This window comes from Dendropsophus ebraccatus, chromosome 5 (assembly GCF_027789765.1).
Source record: "Dendropsophus ebraccatus isolate aDenEbr1 chromosome 5, aDenEbr1.pat, whole genome shotgun sequence".
Classification (NCBI taxonomy): domain Eukaryota; kingdom Metazoa; phylum Chordata; class Amphibia; order Anura; family Hylidae; genus Dendropsophus; species Dendropsophus ebraccatus.
In genome coordinates, this window is record NC_091458.1 from 135288744 (window position 1) to 135312037 (window position 23294).

Consider the following 23294-nt stretch of genomic DNA (forward strand, 5'->3'; position numbering starts at 1 on the left):
CTATAACGATTTTTCACAGGATAATCGTCCTGTGTAATAGGGCCCTTACAGTATTAGGCTGGGTTCACACTACGTATATTTCAGTCAGTATTGTGGTCCTCATATTGCAACCAAAACCAGGAGTGGATTAAAAACACAGAAAGGCTCTGTTCACACAATGTTGAAATTGAGTGGATGGCCGCCATATAACGGTAAATAACGGCCATTATTTCAATATAACAGCCGTTGTTTTAAAATAACAGCAAATATTTGCCATTAAATGGCGGCCATCCACTCAATTTCAACATTGTGTGAACAGATCCTTTCTGTGTTTTTAATCCACTCCTGGTTTTGGTTGCAATATGAGGACCACAATACTGACTGAAATATACGTAGTGTGAACCCAGCCTAAAGGAGCTGTTCATAGCAGAAGCCACATAGCTATGGAGGACGGGTCTCGGGAGCCAATATAGACTTTAGCTCTGTCACATTCAGCACTATTCTTGCTGCCAAAATGACCCCCAAATAAGCCCCTGAGGGAAGTGTGAACAGATCCCTATATGTAAATCTGATCCGTCTACTTACATTGTCAAGTTGTAAAATAAATACTCAAAAGAGTGATTATTTTCAGGGCCAGGTCCACATCCATATCCACCATGACATTGTGACACTTCCATACATCACTTCGTTTTCTTTGAGGTCATACATTTGGAAGTCAAGGTATGGAAAATGGACGTGGCCAGTGTAAGAGCTGGAGCTTAAACACAGCAGACAAATAACTTATACAAAATGGTTTCACCAGTATCACTGTCTCAGTGTGCTGCTTGTTACTTCAGAAATAAAGAGAATTCTGCCAAGTAACCTGAGCAGGAGGACAGGTGGCAGCGGATAAGGGACCATAAAAACCACTCAAGCTGGAGCAAACGTCAACTTGGCCAAAACTCCATGTCACGGCCACACCCGAGCGGTCAGTGACTGACAACGTGACAAAGTATTATGAACCATAAAGCTGCCATGTGAACTTGTGGCTTACCTAGTCTTGTGAAAAATTAAATGAGAAAAATAAAAAATAAAAAATAAAAATACAAAACCACCATTAGTGTCTATTCACACATACTGTACAGCAGCGGATTTTATGCTGCAAGTGAAATCAGCTGCAATACTATTAAAATGTGAATAGACCCTTAAATGGAATCTATCAGCTGCAATTCGGGTTCTAAACTGTCATGGTCAGTTTACAATGGACCCATTGACTTCTATTGGAGCTTCCATCCCGCAAGAACGGATCGGAACCGATCAGCAGCCAAGGACGGATCTGCTTTCAATATACTGTATGAACAGACAAAACTGAATCTGAATGCGTCTGAATCTGAAAACTTTCATACTGAGTGTGATCCATGGAACTTTTACCATCATGATATTTTTTGCTTATTTTTAGGATTACTGTTCACCAATCCACTGCATTTAACAGACTGCGACCATTATATCACAAACTTCTAGTATGCCTTATAAGAAACAAAGCCTGTGCACTAGGAAATGAATAGATTACCAATTTAAAAAGGGACATATCACCTCCAAAACTTTAGTTATCAGAAGGTTTTGGTGCTGTGTGACAGGAGAGCTGACCATACAATGCAAGCACCCACGTACACCCCTTGTACACAAGCACGATAATGATTTGTCCTACTCTGAACACTCAGAAATGGCTGTCAATTAATACCAGGTCATGTATGTAAGCGTGCAAAGGACTGGGACTTCCTGTGTTTGGTATCTCTTCTTTAATGGAGAAAGGACCAAATATCGGCACAGTGAGAGCGCGGACCGCACCTTGACAGGAAGGGAGACACCTAGTGGTCATATGTATAAAGTTGGTGGCGATCACAACCCCCTCTGTTGATTTCTTTTGTTTCTTGCAGAAATCAATAGTCCAGGCGATTTAAAGAAACTTTGTAATTGGGTTTATTAGGCAAATATAACATTATCTGCATTCAAAAAGACTTTCCCCAGGTCCCCCCCCCCCTCCCCTCTCTCATTCACTGCTCATTGTCAGGAAATCTCAACTCTTTTACACAGTCAAGCTCTGTGTAACCTATGGAGAGAGGAGGGGGGAGGAGGGAGATTAGTCGCCAGCAGAGAACAAAGGATTACACAGTGGGACCTGTGTGAAAGCGATATTCAGAGGTAGGAGAGGTCAGTGCTGACTGTCAGAAGAGATAGCCCAGTGATGTAGCTGTAAATTAACTCTTTGTTGTCCTGTTTTGGTGCCTCATCTCCCTCCACCCCTCCCCTCTCCATAGAAAACAATGATGACAGGGGGGAGAGCTTCAAACTGCTTTTCCATGATAAAAATGCATTTTTCAGCTAATAAACCCAATTACAAAGTTTCTTAAAACCACCTGTACTATTGATTTCTGCAAAAAAAGTGACACTTTAAGGAAACATTGGAGCAATAGCAGTCAGCCAACCAACCATGTCTATGGCACCAGTAAGAAGTGACCTGTAGAGATGAGCGAACCTTGAGCATGCTTTAATCCATCCAAACCCGAACGTTCGGTATTTGATTAGCGGGGGCTGCTGAACTTGGATAAAGCTCTAAGGTTGTCTGGAAAACATGGATACAGCCAATGACTATATCCATGTTTTCCACATAGCCTTAGGGCTTTATCCAATTTCCGCAGCCACCGCTAAACAAATGCCGAACGATCGGGTTTGGATGGATGCTCCAGGTTCGCTCATCTGTAGTAACCTGTTCAAGGTCTATATACATGGCATTCCATTTCACTAAACTAATGTTAACACAAAGAAAATATACTAAAGTAGTGGAGGGTATATAGACACATTGTGGTGTACCTCTAATGGAGGCCATGTAGCCAGTATGGGGCCCTTCTGGGGCATGGGAATCCCAATGTCATTTGCAAAAGTATCCTAGACAAACACAGATAGGAAGCCGGCTCTCCCACATAAACATTAATATATAGGTCACCATCCATTAGCAGAGTGCATCCAGGAAAGAACCGCACAAATTTTTTTCTGTAAGAATAGTAGACAAAGGAGATGCGGAATAAGAGGTGCAGAGTTTCCATAGGATTCTTGCCGCCCCATTTACTTACATGTCCACGAGTCTCATGAGACTGGCTACCATTAACATGAAGAGCTCCCGGACAAATACGGAGGTTTATCTGCTTCAAGAAGGGCGAGAAATAGGAGAACTCGCTCGTCTAAGGGCCCTATTCCACCGGACAATCATCGTTCAGATTATCGTTAAATCGTTCGAATCTAAACGATAATTGTTCGTTTGAAATGCAGTTAACGATTAACGACCGAACGAGAAATCGTTGATCGCTTTATAAGACCTGAACCTATTTTTATCGTTGCTCGTTCGCAAATCGTTCGCATTGAATAAGACATCGTTCGGTCGTTTGCAATAGATCCGAATGCGATAGCGAAGAAAAAACGATCGCAATTACGATTATAAGTAACGATTATCGTTCCATGGAAATGAGTGAATGTTTTCAGGTCTTTCGCAATAGCGGTCGTTTGAGATCGTTAACGATTAGGCGAACGATAATCGTCTGGTGGAATAGGGCCCTAAGGATGCTAAAGTGAGGAGGGGATGGAAGGGAGGATGGGGGTCAGTGTTATTCTCCCTACTGTTGTAGTTTTTCAACAGCTGAAGAGCCAAGGTTCCCTACCCCTGCTCTGGACAGGAGGTGGCAGCAGAGAGCACTGTGTCAGACTGGAAAGAATACACCACTTCCTGCCAGACATCCAGCAGCTGATAAGTACTGGAAGATACAAATCTGTCTAAAACATTGACACCAGATGGTTTGAAAATAAATACATTTATATAATTTGTACTTGATTCCAGGGTGGATTTGTTTTAAATCAAACTGATTTAAATCACGATTTAAATCACGATTTAAATCACTAGTCCGGAAGGCTTGATTTAAATCAGTGATTTAAATCAAAGTTTCTACCTAAACTAGTTCTTGCTACTTTAACATGCAAGTAGATGAAGATTTTTAGAATCACTTTTTATATTACTTTTTTCTCCCCAGTTTAATGGGTTAATCATTCATATTTGGACACCACTGTTCTGTTGTACTTAGGAAGGAGAAAAATAATCCTGAACTTAATAACAATTTAAATGGATTTATTCAACTGAAACAATAACAACATTACAGCATACGTTATTTGCTTAAACAAACATCCATCTTAACTAATTTGGCTAAACAAAAAAAAAAAAAAAAAAATAGTCCAAACAATCAGAAACATATTGTCTAACTTCTTGGACTTGGTACTGAAGGGGATGATTCTGTATTCATAGGTTTGTAGAACAATAGGATTAAGGTCTTTTTCTCAACTCTGTTCATGTTGTAACATTTGAGAACATATACAGCCTTTATTCTACTGAGTTAAACAACTCAGCTTTATCTCATGATGGAAGAACCTTTGGATGGTAAAATATTTTTCTCAAAAAGCAGTTTATTGAAAAAAATCCGATTTAAATCAAAAAAATCCGATTTAAATCAAAAAAATCCGATTTTTTTGATTTTTTTTAAAAAATCATTGATTTTTATCCACCCTGCTTGATTCTATGATTCCAATTGATTTGAAAGGCTCCCTATTCAACACTGAGCTTTGAGAACCCCCTACTACATGTCAGATGGGCCAGCTGCAATGATCTGACACCCAGCAAGAACCATGTACGAGTCCTATTATTGAGACTACGTGTGCACAACACATGGTTGGTGTGCACTAGTGTCCGGCATCAGGTTATACCTGGGGAGGGGTGTAGATCCGATAATGGAGTCTAGTTACTCAGGGCTCACACAGGAGGACTTGGCGGCCAGCGCTCACACTAGATTTTGGCATTCGGAAATATAAAGGAGAGATCACTCTGTGCACAGATAAAAACCTATTTACCGCTTTACACTGACAGCGCTTCCAAACGGCAGGGTTTATTGTGTGTGTGGAAAGTCAATGAGCGGAAACTGGGTAAATTGTTTTTGCAGATAAAATGATCAGTCTCGGGGGAAGAGAGAAAGCATTAAGCAGCCGGCCCCAGAGGAGGGATCAGTGACAGGGAAGATGGGATGAGACTGGTGTAATACACTGTACTCCAATGTCTGATGTGCGGAGCTACACAGCCACAACACTCAGGGATCCAGTCATCCACACTTGGGCTCTTTAGAAGAACACATTTAATACACAATTTTTTTTTATTTTAATGTTTTGCGCTTGCCATTTTGTTTAATACTCTTAAAAGGGGTTGTCCAGCAATAATATTCTTTTCTTTCTAGTCAACTGGTGTCAGAAAGTTATACTGATTTGTAATTTACTTCTATTTAAAAATCTCTGGTTTTCCAGTACTTATCAGCTGCTGTATGCCCTGCAGGAAGTGGCGTATTCTTACCAGTCTGACACACTGCTCTCTGTCAGACTGGAAAGAATACACCACTTCCTGCAGGACATACAGCAGCTGATAAATATGTGAAGACTGGAGATTTTTAAATAGAAGTAAATTACAATCTATATAACTTTCTAAAACTAGTTGATTTGAAAGGTTTGTGGCCCGGATCGCGCTGCCCGGACGCTTTCTGGACTTTCTGGATGTGACGTTTCAAGTCCGCTCAGCCAGTCAGTGAGAAAGACCTTATGGTCGGAACGCGTGCAGCGATCCACTTATTTGTGTGAATAAACACACTTTCTTTATTGCTACCAAGTGAGTGCCGGGATTTTGTTATTTTTCATGGACACAGTATTCCCTTGGCACCACGACTTTTGCTGGAGTGCCGATCGTTGGTGTACACAGCCAGTCAGTGGCAGAAGCGGGATGCCGCCCTTGCTACTGACTGTCAGAGCAGACTTGAAACATCACGTCTCAGGTCCGCGTCAGACCAGGAAGCGCCCAGGCAGTGCAGGCCGGAGCAGCGTGATCCGGAACACAGCGCTGGAACCGGGGAGGTAAAGGGACGTCATTGCCCTCATCCACCTCCTGCCCGGCCATAGGCAAAAAAGCCTCCCAGCCCGGAGTACCCCTTTAAAAAAGGTAATTTTCTGATGACACGTTCCCTTTAACCCCTTATAGGAGTTATTTATCCCTTTTAAAATGTGGAGGAATGGGTCAAAGTCACCATCATCACATGCAGGCAAAACCAATCTCCATTTTGCCTGCACGCGATGTGCAGTAGCTGCACTGTCGTTGATGCGGCGACAATGTGCAGCTATTAGACATCATGTGTGGAAATAGTTTTGCCCACGCACAATAAGGCTTTACACTCGCGGCGAAGTTTCAGCATCAGGGAGCAGACGGCTTCAGCAACTACAATATTTTGTTTAGTGGCCACAGTGCGCGGACACACAGGTCTCAGAAATAAAGGAGCACTCTGTGGAATTTGTGGCTTTCTTAACATTAAAAGGGAAATTGTTAGCAGGTTAGAAGTATCTATCCTGCTGATATGCCCCTATTGCACATGGGACACTGAGGGTGAAGGTAAGTTTCCGTGATATTAGGTGTTTATCCCCTATGCGTATAATGGTGGTTTTACACGGAACGATTTATCGTTTGAATTTGCACGATAACGGTCGAATTCGAACGATAATCATCTTTCAACGATTTCGCCTATGTATGAGATAGGCTTAAGCGATCGCAAAACGATTTTTCCGTATAATGTATCGTTCAGTCTAAACGCTGATAGTTATTAAAAAAAAATAGTTCATTCAAAATCGTTAATCGTGCGATCGGGCGAATTATCGCTCCGTGTAAAACCACCATAAGTCATTTTGGTGCACTAGGGGTGGAGCTACCACCTCTGATACACCAATCCACTTTGCTCACGTAAGGAGCCCTGCCCCTGGCGTACCAAAATGACTTACACTACCGTTCAAAAGTTTGGGGTCACATTGAAATGTACTTATTTTTGAAGGAAAAGCACTGTACTTTTCAATGAAGATAAGTTTAAACTAGTCCTAACTTTAAAAAAATACACTCTATACATTGCTAATGTGGTAAATGACTATTCTAGCTGCAAATGTCTGGTTTTTGGTGCAATATCTACATAGGTGTATAGAGGCCCATTTCCAGCAACTATCACTCCAGTGTTCTAATGGTACAATTAGGGCTGGGCGATTAATCGAATTAATTCGATTAATCGCCCAGAATTTGAGAATCGATTTGACTTTTTTGGAAAATCGAAAATCGATTTTCCAAAAAAATCATTGGATTTGGGCGCGCGGGCGGGCTGCTCGCATCCTCCAGCTACTGAAACAGCGTGAGGAGCGAGAGCACCCAACAGCGTCCCATGTCACCGCCTCTGACCCGCCCCCATAGCCGGACGTGTACGCGCGCTTCCTCCCGGCCGCACATGGAGGTCCCCGGAGGAGGCTGCAGATACTGAAGCATCGGGTGATCGCTGCGGGTGCTGGAGCTGTACAGCAGCGACACTATCACCCGATGCTTCAGTATCTGCAGCCTCCTCCGGGGACCTCCATGTGCGGCCGGGAGGAAGCGCGTGTATACGTCCGGCTATGGGGGCGGGTCCGCTGCGGGGAGTAGTGCGGGCGGGAGGAGAGCGCAAGTGCCGGTGGTGTGCGCCCGCGCAGAGCGGGTACACCAGGTATGTTCCCTCCTGCCCCGGTGTGCTCCATGCCCCTGCCGATCTGCCAGTGTGCCCCATGCATGTCCCCCAGTGTACCCCATGCCTTTCCCCCCTAGTCTGCCCCTTGCTCCCCCCAGTGTACCCCATGCTCTCCAGCCCAGTGTACCCCATGCCCTTCCCCCCCCAGTCTGCCCCATGCTCTTAGCTATGTCCCTGACCCTCATCTTTACCTGTACTACTACTACACCCCTCATCTTTACCTGTACTACTACTACACCCCTAATCTTTACCTGTACTACTACTACACCCCTCATCTTTACCTGTACTACTACACCCCTCATCTTTACCTGTACTACTACACCCCTCATCTTTACCTGTACTACTACTACACCCTCATCTGTACCTGTACTACTACACCCTCATCTGTACCTGTACTACTACTACACTCCTCATCTTTACCTGTACTACTACTACACCCTCATCTGTACCTGTACTACTACACTCCTCATCTGTACCTGTACTACTACTACACCCCTCATCTGTACCTGTACTACTACTACACTCCTAATCTGTACCTGTACTACTACTACACCAGGCTCATCTATACCTGTACTACTACTACTACACTCCTCATCTATAACTGTACTACTACTACTACTACTACACTCCTCATCTGTACCTGTACTACTACTATTACACCCCTCATCTGTACCTGTACTACTACTACTACACTCCTCATCTGTACCTGTACTACTACTACTACACTCCTCATCTATACCTGTACTACTACTACACTCCTCATCTATACCTGTACTACTACTATTACACCCCTCATCTATACCTGTACTACTACTACTACTACACTCCTCATCTGTACCTGTACTACTACACTCCTCATCTATACCTGTACTACTACTACTACTACTACACTCCTCATCTATACCTGTACTACTACTATTACACCCCTCATCTATACCTGTACTACTACTATTACACCCCTCATCTATACCTGTACTACTACTACTACTACTACTACACTCCTCATCTGTACCTGTACTACTACTACACCCCTCATCTTTACCTGCACTACTACTACACCCCTCATCTTTACCTGCAACCCTACTACTACACCCCTCATCTGTACCACTACTACACCCCTCATCTGTACCTGTACTACTACTACACCCCTCATCTTTACCTGCACTACTACTACACTTCTCATCTGAACCTGTACTACTACTACTACACCCCTCATCTGTACCTGTACTACTACTACACCCCTCATCTGTATCTGTACTACTACTACTACACCCCTCATCTGTATCTGTACTACTACTACACCCCTCATCTGTACCTGTACTACTACTACACCCCTCATCTGTACCACTACTACACCCCTCATCTTTACCTGTACTGCTAATCCCCTCATCTGTACTACTACTAATACACTAGTACATAGGGCACATATTTGGGAAAACTACTTATATGGGGCACACAATGGGCTTGTCTACTACATAGGGGCACGGGAGGAGCACTGTTACACTGGGAAGCAATATGGTTGTTGTCTCAAACGTCTATAAAATAGTTTCTGATGCTGCAGGGAGAAAAATGTCCTGTTTGTTTAGCAAAAAGAGAAAAAAAAACAAACAAAAAAAAAAAAAACGAGATTTAAATCGAGAATCGTCCAAAATTAAAAAAAAAAAAAAAAAAAAAAAAAAAAAAACGAGATTTTATTTTTTGGCCATATCGCCCAGCCCTAGATACAATGTGTTTGCTCATTGGCTCAGAAGGCTAATTGATGAGTAGAAAACCCTTGTGCAATCATGTCCACACATCTGAAAACAGTCTAACTCGTTACAGAAGCTACAAAACTGACCTTCCTTTGAGCAGATTGTGTTTCTGGAGCATCACATTTGTGGGGTCAATTAAACGCTCAAAATGGCCAGAAAAAGAGAACTTTCATCTGAAACTCGACAGTCTATTCTTGTTCTTAGAAATGAAGGCTATTCCATGCGAGAAATTGCTAAGAAATTGAAGATTTCCTACAACGGTGTGTACTACTCCCTTCAAAGGACAGCACAAACAGGCTCTAACCAGAGTAGAAAAAGAAGTGGGAGGCCGCGTTGCACAACTAAGCAAGAAGATAAGCACATTAGAGTCTCTAGTTTAAGAAACAGACGCCTCACAGGTCCCCAACTGGCATCTTCATTAAATAGTACCCGCAAAACACCAGTGTCAACATGTACCACCCGGTACATCCTCTTTAACCTGAACCCACGGACTGATCGGCACCGCGGTCTGTTTTTCGGATCGCCGTCCCAGTTCCCGCGCACGGCGCCGGTTGATCCAGCGGTACCGGCCGGTGCTGAAGCACTGGAGTTCGCCCGGGCCGCCCCCAGTGGGGGGGAATTCCCTCCCCTGTCAGACGCGGTTCGCTTAGAATGAATGGAGCCGCGTCATACAGGGGAGGGAATTCCCTCCCACTGGGGGCGGCACGGCCGACCTCCAGTGCTTCAGCACCGGCCGGTACCGCTGGATGGAACGGCGCAGTGCACAGGAACCGGGCGGCGGTCCGAAAAAGGGACCGCGGCACCGGCTTCCCCTGCCGGCGCCGATCAATACATGGGTTCAGGTTAAAGAGGATGTACCGGGTGGTACATCCTCTTTAAGCATAGTGGAGGTAATGTGATGGTCTGGGGTTGCTTTGGTGCTGGTAAGGTGGGAGATTTGTACAGGGTAAAAGAGATTCTGAATAAGGAAGGCTATCACTGCACTATACAGACATATCAGCGGGTTACATACTTCTAACATGCCGATTGTTTCCCTTTAAGGCTTCCCCCCCCCCCCCAGGATTGAGTTGAGGTCCCCCCAATGGGCTGCATTTTTGAAACTACACCCCTTAAGGATTTTATATGTGGGGATAGTGAGTTATACAGCCTCCACAGAGGGTTCATAGAATTCAAAATTAAACAATTTTTCCAAAATGAAGTAGTTTGAGCTTAAAGATTTACTCAAGGAAAACCGGAGAATAAGCATCATATAACCAAAAACTGCTGTTGAGGCATATGGTGGGGTTTAAAAGAGGAGAGCTATTTTGCATGCTTAGTGCAGATTTAGCTGGAACCATTTTTTGAGCACCTTGGGCATTTGTGGCAACCAAGTCGGAATATTGTTTATAAAATAAATAAAATTATATAATATATAAAATATATATAATATATACACATACACATATCCCCCCAGAGGCTCAGGGTAGGAGGGAGACACATGATCTGTGTATTCCGCATTTATATGAATGGTCTGCTGTAGATGACGTCTTTGCAGTATGCCCTTTAGCCTTCTTTATCACAGACCATTCCATGACCTCATCAGTGACATCACGTGTCCATAGCAACCACCCAAATGCATATGTATGGCCCAGTGTTGTTTTTAGGGGTTTACTCTCTCAGGGAACGGTCACAGTACAGGATTAACCACTGCAAAATATGACTAAGCCGATGTGACTGTAGAATACCGCCTGCCCCACCTCCACCATACGTCCAGGGGTCTAGGGAGCATAGATATGGAAAGTACATTGGCAGATTCTGGTGAACTGGTGGTGACTGTCAAATTAAACTGCATAAAAAAAATAGTTCTTTATATTTCCCCCATATAGAATTATAAAGAATCACCGATGCCCACTAAGTAGGTACCTGGAAACTGGCAGCATTGATATATTCCTGTAAAGTTTTAAAGTTTATTTTACCTCTTGTCCTGTTCAGCAGATTATAAAGCACCACATGTCTACGCTTCCTGGACCCCTCAGTGTGTGGAGTAGTTTTGTTTTTTGTTTTTTTAACTTTGTACATTTTTAGTTCTGTATGCCCATAGTTTCTTATATGCCCAGGAAATTCTGTAGTGCACAGAGCTTTGTAATGTACTCACAGAACTTGCTATCGTGTCTATTTCAGCTCTGCTACACACACACACACACACACACACACACAGCTGTCCCCTGCAGAGTGCGGAGGTTCACCATGTGAAACAGGAAGAACTACACTGTTAGCCAATGGATAGAAGTGATCAAAAAAATCAAAAAATGGTTTGCTCTCAGCAGTTCATGTCTGACAAAGAAGATGACAATGTCTGATGAAGACACCTAGGAGTCATCAGCTACTTAGAATGCCCGCATGTTTCACAGGACATGGGTGTGTAGCAGCAGGGGATCAGGGTGTGTAGGGTGGCATGTCACAGAGATGTGACATGAGGTTTTTCTGCCTCTCTTGACTTTATGACAAGCTTAGGAGATGCTACAGAGCCTCCTGCAGAGACTATGGACATAAAAGAACTAAGGGAAATGCCGCAGAATCTTCAAGTAAATTACAACGCTATATAAGTTTTCTTTTTTAAGCAGTGGAATAAAAAAAAAAATATATATATAATTTTATATCCACTGTGTGCAGCGGCGAATTGGGATGCGGGTGCGCACAGATGCCAGTTGCCCGCATCCCAATTCATCAGAAATTAAGAACATGGGATGATGTTCTCTGGCACCGGCCGCTCTGTAATCCGGCCTGGTCACAGAACGGCCAGCGTCTTACGCCATGTGAACATGGCCTAAAGGGGTATTCTGTTCAAAAATATGTTGCTCAAGGGGATAGCATTACAAACAGCCTATTCTTACTTTTCTGCCACCCCCCATGCACAAATTGTATCTCTTGTTCAGAAAAACAGACGCCAACCAAAATATTATTTATTTTTTATTCCATTGAAGTCTATGGCAATGTAAATGGATCAACGTTCCATTTGGATCTGTTTTACATCTGTCCATCACAATCCTTTTTTTTTTTTTTAAACTGAGCATGGCCACAAGAGGAAGAGCTATGACTAATGACACAAGGGTAATATGAACCTAGACTTACTTGTTTCCTTTGAAACTGATCTATAACCGGCAGAACCAAAACCCTGGTCGTCTGCTGCTAGATTTGTATGTACAGCATGCCAAAATATTTAAAAAAAAAAAAAAAATGTATGCACAACGTATCTAGTCCCATCTGCAAGTGTAACTCTATACATTACAAAAATTCGACATCCACTCAACAAAAGACGAAGCAGTAAGGACCTGCTTGCTGGAGGAGGAGGAGGAGGAAGTGGCACTTCCGAAGCAAAATGACAAGAACACTAAATTTCACACTGATAAAGAGAGAGGAAACTTTTTTTTTTTCTCTGAGTATTGTGTTAACAACCGAGTGGCTGCATGTAATCTGCCCAGTCCCATGTGATAGCGAATGAGGTTAAGTAAGGCTGAGCACCAGCAATGTGGAACAAAGTCCAAGACGAATCACATGCAAGGTCCTTGTGTTCCCTAAGTCGCTCTGTAAACGCTGCCCGACAGATTAGAACCAGGCCGTCCTGTATTCGTTTTCAGTTAATATCATTGATGGGTGGAGGAAAAAGTGACCACTTTTTTGATCACACCTTTGATGTGGGTCTGAAGGGGGTAACATTTCTTCTTGTATAGACCACCACCAGGGGTATTCCCCAGAAGCTGGAAGCTGTAACCTGTCTGCAAGATGGGGAATAACAAGGTCATCATTTGGGTCGGGGGGCTGTATACATGTAATGGTATGCTGGGGTGTATAGCTAGAGGTATAACCCGTAGGAAGAGGGAGCTGGTGATCCCGCTGTATAGAGCTCTGGGTAAGACCACATCTGGAATACTGTGTACAGTTCTGGAGACCTCACCTAAAAAAGGATACTGATAAAATAGAACTAGAGATGAGCGAACCAGGTTCGGGTTAGAGTCGATCTGAACCCGAACGTTCGGTATTTGATTAGCTGGGGCTGCTGAATTTGGATAAAGCTCTAAGGTTGTCTGGAAAACATGGATACAGCCAATGACTATATCCATGTTTTCCACATAGCCTTAGGGCTTTATCCAACTTCAGCAGCCACCGCTAATCAAATGCCGAAAGTTCAGGTTTGGATGGACTCGAGCATGCTCCAGGTTCGCTCATCTCTAAATAGAACGGGTCCAAAGACGGGCTACAAAAATGGTGGAGGCGCCATTCCAGCTTACTCGGCTCTTTTTTCAACGGCCTAATAGGAATGCATAGAGCTGCGGGTCAGGTGCCGTACCCATGGCTCTATTCATAACAGAAAATCCGAGACCAGATAGGGAGATCGACGGGGGGTAGATGGGTCGGACCCCCCGCAGTTTCTTACTTTTGGATAGGGGAAGTGTTAATTTTTCTTGGAAACCCTTTTTAAAGATTTGAATCTGTATAGTCTACAGGAAAGACGGGAAAGTGGGGTTATGATTAAAACCGTTACATATGTTTCACACATACCGTATCGTTCCATAGTAAAAGCCTCTGCAATACTGATATATATTAAAGCCTATGGCACTCCATTCCCTGCAGTGAGAATATCGTCCTATGGACCTGTAAAAATTAACGACTTAGCCCCCAAGATCTGTCCACGTCCCACTGACGCTCTCCCGAATGCTTCATCACTGCACTGTCCCAGAGCGGGCAGTCACTGATGGACCGCCGACAGGTAGGCATGGTGTCAGGAGACAAGGAGTTAATGAAAATCCACGGCGAGAATGGATTGCCACAGAATAGTAATCAATATCACAGCGGATTTCACTGCGAGAAACTCTACTGCAATGTGGCATGTGTGAATCCAGCCTAATTGACTCAATAAGGTTCTAGGAGGAAGTATTTCTAATAAGAAACTGAACACAAAAACAAGGGGACACAATCTAAGATTAGTTGGGGGAAAGATCAGACGCAACATGAAAAGATATTTCACTACTGAAGGATTAGTACATACTTGGAACAACCTTCCAGCAGATGTGGTAGGTAAAGCTACAGTATCTGAATATAAAAAAAAAATAAACAAATATAATAAATAAAAAATATATATAAATATATATATATATATATATATATATATATATATATATATATATATATATTATAATTATATATTATATATATATTTTTTTTTTTTTTTGTACAAGAAAGGAAATAATATAAGGGCAGACTAGATGAGCCAATCTTCTATGTATCGCCGCTCATACACAGCCAGCTCTCCTTTTATTCTCTATGACCAAGAACGTTGCAAAGCTCGGCCACCCTGTGGATAGGTGATACCTTCCTCAGATGGGAATACCCAGCTGAAAATATACAGCCATCACAGCTTTCAGTGAACAACGTCACGTAAGATAGATGCCAGCTGGTGAAGCTTTAATACGAATTGAACGTAAAGTCTTCAGATTCTTTAAACCTGACGTGACTCGTCTGTGATACTACTACTAGGCTGCTGTCCGTTTCTATACGGCATAAGCGGTGAGTAACACCAAGCAAAGTCACATCAGACGACACTGCGATTGTGTCACACTGAGTCAGCGCAGAAGGTCAGCATGTTCTCAGGTACAACCTGAAACACTTTAAGTAGGACACAGCCGGCTTCCTGTGGGTGGCTGGGAGGGAGCAGCTGTGCTCCAGGCTGGGAGAGAGCCGGGATTGTTGTTCAACCTGCCACAGTATAGAAAGCCTTTGTGTGAACGGCCGCTGGTTACACCGTGTGACCTGGTAGCGCTCTGTTCTCTTCGGAGGCCATGTGACGGCAGAGGATCGCTTTGCCAGCACACGTTGCCTCTGCAGAACATCTCCTGCCACAAATAGAGGTAATTATGTGCTGCGAGACAATAATGACAGGAAGGAATACACAGGAGAGCCACCCGGGAGCCATACGGACACCGCTCACATGGCAACTCCAATGCCGCAGCTCAGCCTGCCAAGACTACGCACTGTCAATAGAGAAAAATCCCCAACCTTCCCTCTGTTATATCGTAATATTATACGCTGTCACATGCAAGTCCCTATCCAATTGCAGGACATGAAGGAATAACAGTATTCAGGATTTACTGTTAAAGGGGTACTCCGGGGATGAAGTTATAAAGTCAATTGGTACCAGAAAGTTATTAAGATTTGGAATTACCGCTATTTAAAATGTATAAGAAGTATTCCAGTACTCATCAGCTGCTGTATGTCTTGCAGGGAGTGATGTATTTTATTTTTATTTTTTTTACAGTCTGACATAGTGCTCTCTGCTTCCACCTCTGTCTGTGAGAGGAACAGTAAGAAATGCCCGTGGGAAAAAAAAAAATCTCTTGCTTTGGACACAGGTGGCAGCAGAGAGCACGGTGTCAGACTGGAAAGAATGAACCACTTTCGGCAGAACATATAACAGCTGATAAGTACTGGAAGGATCGAGATTTTTTTTTAAATAGAAGTAACTTAGGGCCATTTACACAGAAAGATCATCTGCCAAAGATTTGAAGCCAAAGCCAGAAATAGACTATAAACAGAGATCAGGTCATACAGGAAAGCCTGAGATTTCTTCTCTTTTCAAATCCATTCCTGGCTTTGGCTTCAAATCTTTGGCAGATAATCTGTCAGATATTCTGTGTGTAAATGGACCCTTACAAATCTGAATAACTTTCTGGCACAAGATAATTTTGAAAAAAAAAAAAAAAAAAAAAAAAAAAAAAAAAGAGTTCCTCTTTAACATCCAATTTTAGAACCTGTTTTGACGTTTACCATGGCGGAATTCTGCTACTGACATCAAAATGCAGAACAACAATTCCCATCAAGCTTTGGCTGTCCAGGCATGATGGGAATTGTAGTTTTGCAACAGATGGAGGGCCGAGTTTGACACCCCTGCAAGTGGCATGACAACTGGGGGAAGGGAGAAGCCCTCGTAGTCTGAAGGACGTATTCCATCATACACAGGTTACATAGAGGTAACATACATAGTAAAGAGTTGGAAAGGTTCAACATAAGAGGTAAGTCGTTCACCATAAAGTACACAATGTAAGTAGTGAGACCAATAAACTGCTCATTGTGACATCACATCGCTCATCTCTTCTGGTTGCAGAACCTCGGCCTGGATAGTAAAGGTCACACTATAAACTATGTTCCAGGACATCTAAACCTACAATAAAAATCCCAGCTCCCCAAGGCCAAAAGTTCATTGGCCATCGCTGCTGTCACACGGCCATCTTTTATAGAGAACAGACAGCGCAGTGCTTGAGCCATCGGTGAATCCAGCAGGAAGCAGAGGGATCAGCGCTTCCCTTATATTCCCATTGCAGATACAAGGGTCCCTGGGCCTAGAGCTATAGTCCTCCAATATCCCAGCAGATACAAGGGCCCCTGGGCACAGTGCTATAGTCCTCCAGTGTCCCAGCAGATACAAGGGTCCCTGGGCCTAGTGCTATAGTCCTCCAGTGTCCCAGCAGATACAAGGGCCCCTGGGCACAGTGCTATAGTCCTCCAGTGTCCCAGCAGCAGATACAAGGTCCCCTGGGCCTAGTGCTATAGTCCTCCAGTATCCCAGAAAATACAAGGACCCCTGGGCCTAGTGCTATAGTCCTCCAATGTCCCAGCAGATACAAGGGCCCCTGGGCACAGTGCTATAGTCCTCCAGTGTCCCAGCAGATACAAGAGCCCCTGGGCCTAGTGCTATAGTCCTCCAATGTCCCAGCAGATACAAGGGCTCCTGGGCACAGTCCTATAGTCCTCCAATGTCCCAGCAGATAAGGGTCCCTGGGCCTGGTGCTATGGTCCTCCAGTGTCCCAGCAGCAGACACAAGGACCCCTGGGACTGGTGCTATAGTCCTCCAGTGTTCCAGCAGATACTGTATATAAGGTCCCCTGGGCCTGGTGCTATAGTCCTCCAATGTCCCAGCAGATACAAGGAACCCTGGGCCTGGTGCTATAGTCCTCCATATCCCAGCAGATACAAGGGCCCCTGGGCCTAGTGCTATAATCCTCCAATGTCCCAGCAGATACAAGGGCCCCTGGGCCTAGTGCTATAGTCCTCCATATCCCAGCAGATACAAGGGCCCCTGGGCCTAGTGCTATGGTCCTCCATATCCCAGCAGATACAAGGGCCCCTGGGCCTAGTGCTATAGTCCTCCAATATCACCGCCAGCAGATACTGTATATAAGGGCCCCTGGGCCCAGTGCTATAGTCCTCCAATATCACCGCCAGCAGATACTGTATATAAGGGCCCCTGGGCCTATAGTCCTCCATATCCCAGCAGATACAAGGGCCCCTGGGCCTGGTGCTATAGTCCTCCATATCCCAGCAGATACTGTATATAAGGGCCCCTGGGCCTAGTGCTATAGTCCTCCAATATCACCGCCAGCAGATACTGTATATAAGGGCCCCTGGGCCTGGTGCTATAGTCCTCCATATCCCAGCAGATACAAGGGCCCCTGGGCCTAGTGCTATAGTCCTCCAATATCACCACCAGCAGATACTGTATATAAGGGCCCCTGGTGCTGGTGCTATAGTCCTCCAATGTCCCCAGCAGATACTGTATATAAGGACCCCTGGGCACAGTCCTATAGTCCTCCAATGTCCCCAGCAGATACTGTATATAAGGACCCCTGGGCACAGTCCTATAGTCCTCCAGTGTCCCAGCAGATACTGTATATAAGGACCCCTGGGCACAGTCCTATAGTCCTCCAGTGTCCCAGCAGATACTGTATATAAGGACCCCTGGGCACAGTCCTATAGTCCTCCAATGTCCCCAGCAGATACTGTATATAAGGACCCCTGGGCACAGTCCTATAGTCCTCCAGTGTCACTAGGAGAAGCAGCTGGGTCCAAGTCTCCTATAAAGGGGGCGGCCCTCCATCACACTTGCTCAGCCAGCCATGCTGCAGGAGGGTGCCCGGCATGAGGCGAGTTGTGGGGGTGACACAGCTCAGAGTCCCCGGTCACCTCATGGATATATAGAGACATGTCACCTACCTGCTGGCTGCGATGTGTGACCTCTAAGCCGCCGCCTCCCCTCCCCCAGCAGCTCCTGAGGCTGACCACATGGTCACAGTGCAGGGCGCACACCTGAGCGCGCCGCTATCAGAGGTAATACGGTAACGTGTCACATCCCATAGACAATCAGCACGGAGACACAGCAGGCCACACAGGGAGCCGTGTCTGATGTGTGAGGAGTCAGAGCTGACGTTACCAGGAATACGGCCTGATCGGCCACAGCTCTACCCGAACACCATGTGAGCCCAAAACCGGGCGTGTCTCCTAGCGGGGCGGCACACTACCGAGCACGATGCCGGCTCCGTCCCCCAGCTGTCACTGGAGCCCGGTTCTCAGAGCCCCGGAGCGCTGACTAGAAGCCATAACGGAAGACTATAGACCGGGGCGCTAGAGAGCAGGCGCGGGCACTTACAGGCGAGCTGTTCATTGAAGTCCGGCGATCAGAGTTGGCCCGACACAAGCTCCAGTCTCCCACCGCTCTTCTGACGGTTCCGGCCGCTGTGACACCTCTGACACAACGCAGTAATACGCTCCGCCCTCAGAGCGGGCTAAACCAACTAAAGGCCAGGAAGAGGGGGCGTTAGAGCGCTTCTCAATTGGCAGAGCTGGGAGGGGGCGGGGTAAGACGCTTCTCCACCCCTAATTTACAGCCAACTAGAAGCGTTTTAAGTTCCATGTAGGCTATGGGCGAGATAAGTGGGCGGTACCTGTCAGGAGAAGGAGAAGGGGCGCTTCAGCCAATCAACGGCAGCCGCAACAACCAGCGAGTCAGGTGCTGTAGCGTGAGCAAAGCGCGAAGGTGACAGCCAATAGTAGGCGAGAGGGCCAGATGACGTAGACGCCCCACTCACGTGATCTGCTTGTTGTCGACGCTGCTTCGCAGCAGTGACATAATTTCCGATAGCTTCTGAATGAGTTTATTGTAAGCCTCGCTTTCCGTCTGTCGGTAATGACGTAGCGGGAACCTGTGACAGAACTGAACATTAACCCCTGCGCTGCTGAAGAGAATGGAGGAATGAGAACTGGAGATAGTACGTCACAGGACTGCTGTGGAGACGCTTTACGTTTTACATGGCCTGGGCTTTATTTTACTTCTTGGGGAAAGTTTTTTTATATTAATTTCTTTTTTTTACACTTTTTAGGTCTGTCTATGGAACTTTCATAAGGCAAACACCAAATTGTTTATATTTTATGCTAGGGTTGATTAGTTAGATTGGTGCTCTGCTGCTAGAGACTTAAAGGAGAACTCCGGCCAACACAAAAAATCTGGTACGAGGGAACATACTAAAGAATCTATACTTACCTGTCCCCGTGGTGCCCCTGCAGTGCCACATCTCAAGCTCACTGACTGCCACCGGGCTCCAGTTTCTTCTGGGTTCCAGTGTTGTCATGACCTACTGGGAACCAGTCAGTGACTGCAGCTGTGTCCTGCCCCAGTCACTGTATGGCTGAGCGGGCGATCCTCACCCGGGTCGTGATGTAGGAGCAGAAGCTGCAGGAGGCCAGTGGGGGTCTGTGAGCAGTGATGAAGGGACAGGGACAGGTAAGTATAGATTGGTTATGATGTTCCGCACCCCCTTTAAGGGTATATGCACACTTACTTCCAGCATATTCCGGCTTGAAGTTCTGCCATCCCATAGACTCCATTCGCAGATTCTGCAGTCCGCCCCAAAGAACTGACTTGACAATTCTTTGGGCGGACGGCGGAATCTGCCTGCACATAGAATGGAGCCTGTAAGATTGATCCTTATAACAGTCTTATGGTACGTTTACACAGAGAGATTTATCTGACAGATTTTGGAAGCCAAAGCCAGGAATGGATTTGAAAAGAGAAGAAATCTCAATCTCCCCTTTATGACCTGTTCCCTGTTTATAGTCTGTTCCTGGCTTTGGCTTCAAAGATCTGTCAGATAAATCTGTCTGTGTAAACGCACCATCATGCTACGTTTACACGGAACGATTATCGGGCGAATTTTCGCGATAACGAATTCGAACGATAATGGTACATGTAAACGCGGCGAACGATCGATAAATCGTTCATTTTGACCTTTTAACATGTTCTTAAATCGTCGTTGGCAAAAAATTCGTTCACTGATTTTACCTATGTGTATGATAGGCTTAAGCGATCGCAAAACGAGTTTTCTGTACAATATATTGTTCCATCTAAACGCTGATCGTTATAAAAAAAAATTGTTACTTCGAAATCGTTAATCGTACGATCGGGCCAATAATCGCCTTGTGTAAACTTAGCATTAGGGTCCATTTACACAGTAAGATTATCTGCCAAAGATTTGAAGCCAAAGTCAGGAATGGATTTGAAAAGAGGAGAAATCTTAGGCTTTCTTTATGCCCTGATCTCTGTTTATAGTCTGTTTCTGGCTTCAAATCTTTGGCAGATAATCTGTCAGATAATCTTTCTGTGTAAACAGACCCTAATGCTAAGTTTACACGGAGCGATGATTGGCCCGATTGCATGATTAACGATTTCGAAGTAACAATTTTTTTTATAACGATCAGCGTTTAGAAAAAAATCGTTTTGCAATCGCGTGCCCGCAGCCCGCCCCCCCCCTGCGCCGCCCCGATCGCCACTCCCGCCGCTCCGATCGCCACCCCCGCCGCTCCGATTGCCCCCCGGCCGCCGCTCCGATTGCCCCCCGGCCGCCGCTCCGATTGCCCCCCGGCCGCCGCTCCGATCGCCGCCGCCGCTCCGATCGCCCCCCACCGCCGCGGCCAAGAGCATACGTTACCTGCTCCGCGCAGCAGGTCTTCCGACATCCCCGGCTCCCCTCTTCAGTGCATTGATTGGCTGAAGAGATGAGCCGGGAATTTCAAACTGCTCCTCTTCAGCCAATCAGTGCTCCTCTTCAGCACTGATTGGCTGAAGGGGAGCCGTTTGAAATTCCCGGCTCCCCTCTTCAGCCAATCAGTGCTGCCTTGCATTGATTGGCTGAAGAGGGGAGCCGGGAATGTCAAACTGCTCCTCTTCAGCCAATCAGTGCTGAAGAGGAGCCGTTTGAAATTCCCGACTCATCTCTTCAGCCAATCAATGCGCTGAAGAGGGGAGCCGGGGATGTCGGAAGACCTGCTGCGCGGAGCAGGTAACGTATGCTCTTGGCCGAGTCGGTGGGGACGATCGGAGCGGCGCAGGGGGATGCGGATAAGCGGGGGGCCGGACTGCGAGCGGGCGGGGCGGCGCGCGACCACTGTTTACACGGAACTTTCGGCGAATTTTTTGCCGATTTATTAACATGTTAAAAGATCAAAATGAACGATTTTTCGATCGTTTGCCACGTTCACACGTACAATTATCGTTCGAATTCGATCGTTATCGCGGAAATTCGCCCGATAATCGTTTCGTTTAAACGTAGCATTAGTTTTTGTTGCATCATAATCTGTAATATTTATCGACATCTTGCTTGCACATATGCAACTTTTTGATCACTTTTTATGCAGTAGCTTTTGGTTTTTTTGTTAATTTTTTATTTAAAAAATAGGAAAAGGTGACTGATTTAAACTTTTATTATGGGATGGATATATATTTACCCCTTAAAGGGAACAAGTCAGCCCAATTGGGCTGATATGGTTCCCTGCATCACTGTATTAGGCTATGTTCACACTACGTATATGTCCGGCCGCATATTTTTCGCGGCCACACATATATGTGTAAAACTCCATCCGGGATTTACGCAAGTTGCATCCGGCTACGTACGGTCCGCAAACTTACGCCCGTAAGCTACATACGCTTCCCGAGCAGCGTACGTAGCGATCTGACAGCTGTATTTTACTTGGATATCTTCGGCTAGCCCCGGACACCCCACAGAACCTTTTGGATCGGCAAATCAAAGTGTAAAAAAAAAAGAAATCACCACTCCGTACGGGACCGTATGTTACGCTACGGGCGTAAGTTACAGCATTTCCGTCCCGAAACAATGGTCTGGTTCATTTTTTACGGCGCCACATACGATCCGGGCATAAGTTCTTACGTAGTGTGAACTGTGCAGCCGTAGATCCTATACTTTCCATTGTACGCAAACTACGTAAATCTCCGGCCGCTTATTCATGGAGCGCGCTACGGCCGGAAACTTAGGCAGTGTGAACCTAGCCTAAAGCTGCACGTACCGCCCGCGGCTGCAGCAGAAACCTTATACAGGAGAAAAAGTAGTTTTATTCCCCGGGCGCGCGGCAGGCAGAGGCAGGCATATATTCATCTGGGTGGCTTTCCCCCCCGTGTCTAGTCACTGCTCTCTCCCTGTCAGTGTGCTAGGTGGGGATAATTGACAGGGAGAGGGGCCGGTACCAGCCTCTCTGCCTGTCAATCGCCGAGGATTTTGGCCTTAAGGACCAGGCGCAAATCTTAATTTTTGCATTTTCGTTTTATCCTCCCCACCTTCTAAAGGCCATAGTGCTTTTATTTTTAAACCTGCAGGGTTGTTTGGTTTTATAATTTTTGTGAAATGAGCTTTAGTTTACATTGGCACCATATTTATGCAGATGGGATGGGATGTTTTGATCGCTCTTTATTTTATTTTATTTTTTATAATATATTTTGTAACAAAAAAATCTGCAATTCTGGCGCTTTTTTTCTTTTTTTATGTACGCCGTTCACCATACAGGAAAACTGTTGTTATATTTTAATAGATCTGACAATTACACACGCTTCGATATATAATATGCTTATTTATCTATTTTTAGGTATTTTTTTAACCCTTTGAGGACCAGGCCCAAAATGACCCAGTGGACCGCGCAAATTTTGATCTTAGTGTTTCCGTTTTTCCCTCCTCCCCTTCTAAGAGCTCTAGCACTCTCAGTTTTCTATCTACAAGCCATGTAAGGGCTTATTTGTTACAGGAATAGTTGTACTTTGTAATGGTTTCTTTC

At 45.2% G+C, this 23294-nt stretch overlaps 1 protein-coding gene across 2 annotated transcripts in view; it reads right to left on the bottom strand.

The window, feature by feature from the left end:
• PTP4A2 (protein tyrosine phosphatase 4A2) overlaps positions 1 to 19213 on the bottom strand; it is a 35687-nt gene extending 16474 nt beyond the window's left edge. Inside the window, exon 1 of one of the 2 annotated variants that reach the window (XM_069971334.1) lies at positions 19124 to 19213. The gene's annotated coding sequence lies outside the window, so the exon portion shown is untranslated. Of the gene's footprint in view, positions 1 to 18828 lie in introns of both variants that reach the window. The other variant, XM_069971332.1, reaches the window with a different exon arrangement.
• Between the last annotated feature and the right edge of the window lie 4081 nt (positions 19214 to 23294).